This window comes from Cryptomeria japonica, chromosome 9, assembly GCF_030272615.1.
Source record: "Cryptomeria japonica chromosome 9, Sugi_1.0, whole genome shotgun sequence".
NCBI lineage: Eukaryota > Viridiplantae > Streptophyta > Pinopsida > Cupressales > Cupressaceae > Cryptomeria > Cryptomeria japonica.
The window spans coordinates 667,009,523-667,020,524 of NC_081413.1; positions in this window are offsets into that span (position 1 = coordinate 667,009,523).

The window sequence follows — 11,002 nt, forward strand, 5'->3', positions numbered from 1 at the left end:
TTCATGCCTAGAGGGGGAGGGTGTGAGGCCCTACCCCGATTCAGTTTGACATTTTCAGCTATTTACATATTGAGACTATTATGGATGCTTTATTTTATGCATTATAGACTTAGAACTTATATGATTCCATGATTTGGATCACACTGACATTTGTTGATGTTTTATTTCATGCATGATGATTATGAAACTTTAGATATGTTACTAGAATAGAATTACATTATGATGGTGAATGTCGTTATTGGAAATTTGCAGGATTTCATTTTGATGATAGAAAAATGATGCTTAGTTATGAATGGTTCAATTTTGGGAAATTATGTTAATTGCTTATGTGAAATTGAATTTGAAAACAAATGAGAAATTGAATTATTGTTGCCTAATGTATGAATGTTTGATTTGCAATGGGATCCATGTATTTGATTATGTATAATTGTGATTATTTGGAGTTACTAATGTGTTAATTGAGATGCGCAGGAAAATTATCCATGTGACCATGGAATTTAATGGAGAACCAAGCCTAGACCAATGTGCGTTTGTTAAGCCGGGAGTTGTCTATTTGGAGAGACAACACCCCTCCCCTTGTAATGTATTTTATTTGTGATGTGTATAATGCTTGAGTGTAAAATTTAATTTATATGTAAATGTGTAATCCTTCAAGAGACATATTCCATGTGTAATTTTTATATTGTATTTTTGTTGTGTCACTTGACACATGTGCTGATTAAGTGTCTTTGATGTTGACTTGTCTCTTGGAGGGAGTTTTGTTTCTACCCAAGCCATTCAAAAACATGAGTGTGGTCCCAAATTTGTCTTGGGTAGGGAGTCATGGGAGTGGTCAACTCAAGCTTGACCCGTAGGTAAACTTCAGTGGGGTTTCCAAAGGGTTTAATGGACTCCTAGGGTAAGTTTTTAGGCTTTTCCAAAGGTCCTAAGGGTATACCTATGGGTTAGGGGTGTTTTGCAACATGTGGCTTCTCCCATGTGACTATGAAGTCACTTCAAAAAGTGGTGTTTTCAAGATGCACGAAAATTGAACTTAGAAAGTTCTCCCTAGGATAGAGAACCTTCCCTTTAGGAGTTAAACTCTCTTCCCCATCCTCTTCCACCTTTTCCCTTTCCAATTTGAGTAATGTGCAAGAGTTTGGGAAGGGCAACCAATGGGAACTCACACCTCACCCAAGGGGTTGGGAAGTGTGTGAGAGGCCTTCTTAGGCAAGAATTTGCAAACTTAGTGAGTAATCACCCACTCTCCTTTCTTGGAGATTTTGCTTGTTTTGAAAAAAGTTAGTAGGAGTTTGGCATTTTAGTGGAATTTTGGAGAAAGTTAGTGTGGAAATTGGGCAGCTCATCCCCAACTAAAGTTAGCAAACCTTTTGGCAGAATAAGGTTGGTTACTTCTTTCTTCCTCTTGTTATGTTGTAAATGATTGTTTATGTTGTTTTGTAAAAGAAAGGAGTTGCTTGAAAGATTGTGTTTTATGAAGTTTTTGTGTTGAAGTAAAATGTGTAGTTTTTTTCTTTTCTATGTGTTTGTTTGTGTTTCTTGTTATTTTTGGGAGTGTCCAAGATCTCCTATCCTTGGGAGGGTAGGAAGATCTTGGGGTGGAAGGAGTTTGACAGCCATGGGTGAGAGGCTCTCCTTGTGGAGAGTGTTCTCAAGGGTGTCCTTGGTGACCCTTGATTCATAGCCTTGTGTATGCATTTGGGGGTCATAAGGGGAGCATATATGGCCTTGAGCCTTTTTGGGGGGCATAAGGAATGAAGAAGTATTTTTGGTTGCATTTGTGTTGCCATGAGGTGGCTTATGTTGTATTGTTTTGGCATGCATTCTCCCCATAGGTACTTGGTCCACTTCCACCCATGGAAGAGTCACCATGAAAGTGGTGAATGTGTAGCTTGGGAAGGGATATTTGAATGCAAATGTGTTTCTATGTTGGTTGTGGGGTTTGCATGTTTGTAACCCGTCTAGTGCTTGGTTCTCCAAGCTCGGGGGTGGCTTCTAGTAAGCCTAGGCTGGGAGGTGAGCTTCCCATGGTCAAAAATGTGTTTTAATGCAGGTTGCATGGGAATGGGAAAAGAAAGAATGAAGAACCTAGTTGCTGTTTTATGTTGCAATATATTCTCTTTTGGAGTTGTAAATGAAAAGAAAAGAAAAGAGCTAGATTGTGATTATCCACAAGGAAAGAGGATTTTGTATTCCATGTTAGCTTGTAAAAGAAAAAGATAGGCAATGATGTATTTATTTTCCAAATAGTAAAGCAATGTATTGGAAAGGAAAAATGTAAATGTTTATTTGCCCAAAATCTTTGTGCTCATCTTTACTTGTAATAAGTTTCAAAAAAAATATGTATAATGTCCACACTTTAGTTAGTGTTACAAAATAATGGAGAAATATAGGAATATTTCCTTATAGATATTAAGATAAAGTTAATGTTTACTTGCTGGACTGTATTATGACAGAAAGTTTGTTTATGTGTATTATTCAGTTTTTAAGAAGAAATGAAAATTGTAGTGATTCTGAAAAAAAAATACATCATATAGGTTGTTGTTTAAATGAACATTAGGCAACATTAGTTGCAGCTGTAATAAAACTGAATCCTACTTGTCTTTCCATTTTGTAAATGTGGGAAAAATGAAGCTAGTTGTATTTTTTTTTGTTTTTAAAGAAACAGTAAAAAAAATATATACATATTTTGTTTTCAGTCCTTCAAAATCAGTTATAACAAAATAATACAGTAATGTCTTGCTACAGATTTTAATATTCAAGAAAAGAAGAAAACTGTTATTATGATAAATGAATATATATATATATATTTATTTCTGTTTTAAATCCTTTTCAAAAAAAAGTCTGTTAGTTTCAAACAGAGAACCTGAAACATTTCATTTTACCAGATTATAATATATTTATACATATGTAAATGTTATTAAACAAAAAAAAATCATAGCACTGTTAATCTTGGTTTACAGAAAAAAAGAGATCTGATATTTACCACGAAATGAGTCTTACTAAACCTATTACCACATTTATATATATATATATATATATAATTTAAATAGTAATCTGGACCATGCCTGTTGAGAAAATTTATTGTACATAAATCTGACTCAGAGAAAAAGAAAACCAATGATGCATATACATATATATATATATATATATATATAAATATATATATATATATACATATATATTTATATATAAAAATATATATATTATGATAAAATGTTAACTCTGTCTTCATGTTAACAACCCTGTTATCATATCCCAAACCCCGCAGGGTCGAAATGAGCTAGCGTTCGAATCCTTCAATAATCGTTCAAACCAAAAAGAAAACGTTTTAACGCAAACAAACCAACGTCGGTGCAAGTGGGCGTGGGCCGCGGCACTCGGGCGGAGCGCCCGCAGCCTGCGGCGCCCGCAGACTGCGGGTGGCGACGCCGCAGCCTGCAGGGGCCGCAGACTGCGGTGGCGCCATCCGCAGCCGGCGGTGCCGCTGCTGCGGTGGCCGCCCCGCACGTCTCCCCCTAATCGATTCCAACTCACCTTCTAGCTTGTTGATTCTTTTATCTTATTTAAGCATACACAATCAATATTACATGGATGAAATTGAAAAAATTATGATTACAATTCATGAATTGGTGGAAGACAATTATAAGACATTCAAATTGATAATTTAGCATCAAAACATCATGATCATTGTGGGGACAATGGTGATTCTAATTTTGAAACATTGAAAGACTAATGTAAGACTTTGAAACTGACAATTTATCTTCAAAACATCATAAGAATCATGTTTAAAATTATGAAAATACATCAAGATTGTGTTAGTATCTTAAATGAAAATATACAATGATTGTGTCAATTTTTTAAATGAAAATACTTCATGTGCATCTTTTTCTACCAAATCACCTTCTTTATATTATTGTTACACTATCGTGTTATGTTTTCTTTTATATTAACATAGGAAAAAGTGTGACAAAGTGCACTTCTATTTAAGGAAACACATAATATATTAATAGTGATTGTACTTAAACATTTTTATGTATTTTTTATTTTAATACACATGTTAAGAATCTTACTAGTAGACCTCTTGACACAATTTTCAAATATATTTAATGCTTCTTGATGTATAATAAATATTTCTAGTATATCAACACATGCATTTATATATACTATTTGAATTGTATACCCAATATTTAAATAATAAGACTAATATTTGTTGTTTTATTAGAATGATTAATAATTTAAAATAATAATAATATTTTTATTTTAATATGTAACATTAAACACATAAAAAACATTAATTATTTAATGTAGGGTGTGAATCTTTTCTTCATTAAAGGAAGAAGATAAATCATTTGCATATATATTTTATTTTAAGATTGTACTAATAATTTAAATAAAAGGTCCTAAAATTGTTTATGAGGTATTTTATGGAAGGTTTTAATTTTTTTAAAAGAAATTTTGAAAAATTTGTGCATAAGATAAGGATTGAGGGTTTAGATCTTGTCTTTTATAGGTATGTGTGTCTTGTAGGTGAGTAGTGTGGTCCCCATAAGCTACAAGCTAGAATCACCACCTCATTAAAAATGTATTTTTCATAGATGTGCAAACAACCTTTCTATGTCTTTTCCATAACCAAAAAACTTAAAATTAAAACTAGCCTCAAGACCTTTCATTTTCTTTGTAGTGACAAAATGTCTCTCTTCAAGACCTCGCCTTTTCATAGTTTTTTTTTTCCTTGGAGTAAGATAAAAATCCTTATAGGATATTTATTCTTCTTCTTTTGAGTGTTGATAAAATCTTCAACTTATAGTTGGTTATCTCAAATGATAATGTGATGTTAGTAAAAAAAATTAATGTTCACGTGATCATTTAAGAAATTTTTGATGACTTTTGTTTTTTGATCGGTAAGGGGCATTTTTTAATGTGTTGAACACTATTTTTGTTCGAATCCATGAGTGCCCAGAAAAAGCACAAAGTTGTGAGAACCCGATGGGGATTTGAACCTTGGTAGTGGTTTCACCAAGCAAGTGTTGTAACCACTGCATTACATGGGTCACCCCAAATTTTTATGACATTTTTAAGAAATAAGAATTTAAAAAAAAATGTTAACATTAAATATGATTTTTAAAGATACTCAATAATGACAAGTTAAGTAGTAATTATAGTGTTGGTCGGTTTTTAAACCCCGACCAACACAAAGGTATTGCAAGTATTCGTCAGGTTTCAAACCTAGTAAACACATAAAATGTTATTTGAATTGTGGTGATAAGGTGTGGTTTTGGGTTTAGAAACCAGAACTACACCACATCAAGGGTATTGAGAAATGAAAAGCATTGGGTTTAAAACCCTAAACACAAAAATATATGACTCGTGTTTGGTCATTTTATCTGGGATTCAAATCCTTAACAACACGAAGCTAAACATTTGGAGAAAACAAGGGCAAGCTGAGGAATAATCCTCACCTTCTGCTTAGAAAAGGAAAACTAGAAAAACATAAACCCTAAGACAAAGGAAAACGAAAAAAGAAGTAACATATACATAGAATAAACTATGGCAAAAATGAAGAGAGAAAATAAAGGTGAGTACCTTTAAAAGAAGCGACAAAGATGTAAAAACATACAAGGATCTCACTACTAGGAGAACATAGATGATGCCAAAGATCTAGAGAATACAAAAAAAATAGAGAGAAGAAAAGAAAAATAAATTAAAATGAGCTTAAACATCTGTAGCATCCTAAATTGTAAGTTCCCTTACAATTTTGTCCTCATTTGGGCCCTCACCTTGGCATTTGTCCTCTAAGGCCTGATTGGAGCCCTGATTCTACTCACACCATGCACCAAATTCAATATTTTCATAATATGCAGTTTCTACCCCAAAATATTGAGTCCCTAATTGGCCAAGACCAAAGCACCCACACCTTGGTCCTCCCAATTAGGGTCGCCCATTTTGGGGCCTCGTAACGGTAACTTGATATGGGCAGGAACCTAAATCCTGTGTTAGCTCATGCTCAAAATTTTATTTTTTTTCAACCAAGCATGTATAAAAGGAGGTCTATGATGAATACTAAGGGGGGGGGGGTGAATTAGTATGCCAAAAAACTCTGCACTTAAACACTTTGCAAGACTAATAGTAAACCATTAAAACAGTTTAGTAGACAAACTGGTTAACACACATGCAAACCAAATAGATAATAATGCATTCACCCACAAAAGAAAAAACACCATAACATAAGAGATTTTGATGTGGAAACCCAAATGGGAAAAACCATGGTGAGATGGAACTCACAAGTAACTATCTGCAGAATAGGAACTAGACCGGTTAAGGTCAGATCAGTTAAGGTCTTACAATGTTCTTTACCAGAATAGATCCTCTTAGGAATCTCAATCTCTATTAGGAGATAAGTCTGATTAAAGACTAATTTGCTAGAGGACTTTAGATCCACAGATGTGAACCACCTTGTTAGAGGATTTACAAAAGGCTTTTGGGCCTACCCAGTTAAGGGCTACAGACTTGTCAAAGATGTGAGTAATCAACAAGTGTTTGATCTAGCTATTAGCACAGACTGCTCGGTTAGATCCTTGATAGCTCGTTCCTAATGCACTCTAGCATTACTTCAGTCTTATACACATTCATATTCTCTCCAACTCCTCAACCACCTTAAACCCTAGCAACAACATAAACATTTTCTACAACCACATCAACAACCTAAAACCCTAGACATGATGTCCTTATAAAGGAATCTAATTTCATATCGGTCCAATAGGATTACATAACAATTTCCTAGGTTCAATGAACCTAGACATAATTGGTACCATGACACAAAAGGCACCATTTAGGTGTTGGCACTGTTAAACAATCGGTGGATGGTAACTCATCACAAAATGTCGGTTGGTAACTCATCACAGAGTATTATCGGTTCATATAAAATTCCGGTTGCCAGTTTGACAAAAATGAAGAGTGGTAAAAATGTGTTATGCTGCTTTAATCCCTCGTACCGCTTGGGATCCACGAACTGCTTGGGGTCAACATGCCGCTTCAGACTAGGAAACACATTCTGCAAAACACCAATAGTCTAAAGACTATTATACAACATACCGGTTGGAAAAAATGTCGGTTGTGCTCTAACTCATACATATAAAGGAGATCTCAATGCAAGTGTGTGTCCATCAATGACAATCACAACATAAACATCAAAAATGCCAACAATCTCCCCCTTTGGCATTGATGGCAACACTTAGGAAAATAAAACTTTGACATCAAAGTGTTTTACAACAAAATCATGCCATTAGCAAAGTTGCTCCCCCTAAGCATATACACTATCCCTTTAACAATACAATGTATACCACTTTTGCATATAGAGCATAAACATTGAGATATTCAAAGCATATATCAAAATTTTGATTACCAGATACTTCTCCCAAATAGAATTCTTCTCCCCCTTTGCCAACAATGACAAAGTATAGCTGCACAACCCTGTTTTCATTTGATATTAAAATAATAAAAGTTTATGACAATAAGGAATAATACTTGTCAAAAATAGATTTAAAGTCCTGCAAGAATTGTTTCATCGACAAAGACCAGGACTCAAGTAGGGAGGTGGCTACTTCTTTTTCTGTCTGCATCTAGGAGACCTGTTCTTCCATGGCATCAATTGTGCTCATCTCTTGTGTAACTGTTAAGGCATCCAAGTTCAGATAGCACTTTTGAAGAATTTGCAGTCATGGGAGTAGAACCAGTTGTAGCTCCTGCAAATCTCTAGACCTGGTGCTGATCTCTTGCTCCATTTTTGTTGACTAGATGTGAAACCGGTGAATGGTTTGCCCATAAGTTGTAAAGGAATCATAAGGTGGCTTGAATGTGCTCATGTAGGACTGCAAGTCTATTTGAAGCTTTTGCTTCTGAGCTAGCACATCATCATAGAATAGATGGGGTTGGCAGATCTTGCTGAGTAGTAGATTCCCCTCATCCAGAGTGTCCCTTATATCCTTTTGTTCTTTCTTCAGTTCAGACCGGAGCTCATTCAACTTCTTCACTAGATCAATATTAAGATTTTTTTGATGCTCTTTCTTGACATGTGCCTCTGCTGCCTCTTCTAGGCTTTGCACCTGATCATCCACTACTATGCATAGGAGCTTAAGTTTAGCTCGAGATGAATTGGTGTTGGGAAGATTTGTACCGGGTATCAAATCGGTAAGAGTGTCCATAGCCGCTTGAATTACATCCTGCTTCTTCTTTCTTCAAATAATTTCAAGGTGCTCTTGAGCAACCTTGATGCTCTACATTAGCTTTGTTTCACTTGCAGACTGGAGATCGATAGGACTGGTGAGATCAACTAGTTTGGCTTGACTCTCAGTTGCCTTTGGAGTCTCCATCTGGGTGCTCTTCTCCCCTTCTCCTGCCTTGTCCTCTTCCACATTCTTCTTCTCTACTTCTCTCCTCTTCTCCACTTCCTTATCCTCCTCTTCTTTTTTCTTCTCTGCTTCTTTCCTTTTCTCCTCTTCTTTGTCCTCCTCTTCCTTCTTCCTTTTCTCTTCTTCTCTCCTCTTCTCCTCTTCTTTTTCTTCCTCTTCCTTCTTCTTCTTCTTCTCTTCCTTCTCTTCCTCTTCTTTCTTTTTTTTTTCATCTTCTTGCTTCTTTTTCTCTTCTTCATCCTTCTTCTTCTTCTCCTCTTCATCTTTCTTCTTTTTCTCTTCTTCATCCTTTTTCTTCTTCTCTTCTTCATCCTTTTTCTTCTTCTCTTCTTTATCTTTTTTCCTCTGCTTGGCCTATTCCTTTGTCACTTGCTGTCTGTCCTTGGCTTGCTTATCAACCTATTCAGCCTATTTCTCCTGTCCTATTGCCTAATATGACATTTCTTGAGTAACATCTTCTACGTCTAGGGCATCGACATCAATAGTGTCGACCAGTTCACCAACTAGATTTCCTTCATCATCAAGTACTTCATCCGGTTTGGATGTAACCGGTTCTTTCTCAGCTTGTCAGTTGGCTTCAGCCACTCGATGCATCTTTAGAGCTTCTAGAGCATGAGTGTGTATATCCTTGAGCACTTCCTTACCCTTCCCTTCCAGTAACAGGAGTCTTCTTCTTCTCATGAAGAAAAGACCTTTGTATTTGTTCATTACGTCGAACAGTTCCGAATTTGATACATCAGGAAAATGTTTAGCAAAATTTTTTTCTCTCATTTCCTATTCCTGTTCTATGGTAATGCGCCATTTATTGTCTAAGGACTTATACAAAAAATCTGGTGTTTCAGATCTAATTTCTAAAGGCGACCGACCATTAACACATAAATACTAAATTATTTCCTATTCAACCGCTTCCTTTTCATCATCATTAAAGTCATCAAAATACTCAATTAAATCATGTAGCAATATTCTCCTAATATTTTTTATTGTTCTTTGATAATGTGTCAAAGGTTTATAGGAGGAGATATCAATATTTACCAGTGCAGATGATGCCGGTTCATTCTTTGTCTTCTTTCTTGTCTGTCTTGCCTTCCTGGGCTGCTCCTCAGACATAGTTTCCTCTGAGTCTAGTGTATTTATTTTTGTCTTCCTTTTCCTCTCAAAGACTTTAGCTAGTGCTACTTCCAGTTTCTTCTTGGCCGGTGACTGTTTGGTCACTTTTAGACTTGTTGTTGTAACCGGTGCTGATGCTGTAGGCACTGCCTTTGCCTTCTTCATTGTAGGTTCTTTTCCTTTCTTTGCAGAGGGTTCCTTGACCGATGTAACCCTTTCCAGATAGGTTCCAGTCCTCTTTGCCTTAGGATCAAGAGGTGAGGCAATAAGAGTAGAGGCATACCCTTCCAGCATATCGTACATCACCTCATAGCCCATTGGCTCCACTTCTTCCTGTCTAGGCTCAACAACCTTCATTATGCATTTATCCACTTGGATGGTGAAACAGATATCATCTTCAAATTTCTTGATGATGTCACCTGATATCCTCATTCTTTGGCTCATTTTCCATCTGAACTCATGAAAATACTTGTTCAGAACATCAAGGTAACCAGTTCCAATTGCTTGAATGCTTTCCTTGATTTGCTTGGTCATCGGTTAGTCAGCAAACCATTGGACATCTCCTACTCCTAGAAAGTAGCCTTGGAAATAGAAGAACAACCCAACCAGTAGTTGTCCAAACTTGAACCTTAGTGCATTATCCTATTTGATTGACTTCATATTCAACAAGAGTTGTTTCTATATACTGGTGCACAGGTCAAATGATGCATCCTCCTTTATCATCCAGTAAGCGGCATTTACCGCTGCAACAGATACAGAGTTAATTCTGCTGGCAGAGAATGTGTGGTAGCCTATCACCATGCAGGCATACTTAACCAGATCATCCTTAATAGAATTGACTGTCATGCCTCGTGAGTCGCTCACTGAATCAGTGAGCTTGGACATTTCAGTTTTACTTATCGTCCTTATGGCTGGCACTTCCCCTTTGTTGTAGAAATCGATGACTGCATGAATTGCCTGCGACGTGATATCATGTGTTCTCTCTAGGTACATCTTGTCACCATAGACACTTCTCAGAATGATCCTTATATGATCCTTTGTGAAATCGTCCAGGAAGTAAGTAGCATTGTGGAGCTTCTTCTTCTCCAAAATATTATACTCCAGTTTGATCTTCTTATCCTTTCCACAAAATAAACCTAACTGGGAGTGGATAGCTAGAGACCCTAGGTCTTCAATCTTGCAATCTATATAGTCAGAAATTCCCTCTTCTACTATCACACTAGCCAGAACTTGTGATAGGGCATTATACTTAGACTTTCATGAATAAAACTTGCAGACTCGACAGATGCACTAGAACTGGTATGAGATGCGAAAGCCATGATAGAAATTTTAAGAACTCAAGAAATACCTTTTGAAACACGTGAATCTAGGGCTTGCAGATTCTCCTTCACTTCACACTCTGTTGGTTGCTAAATCACTGCTTTGTGTTCTCCACTTGACCGTTTGCAGTTTGAATTTGAATTTCCTTCGTGGTTTCTCAATTT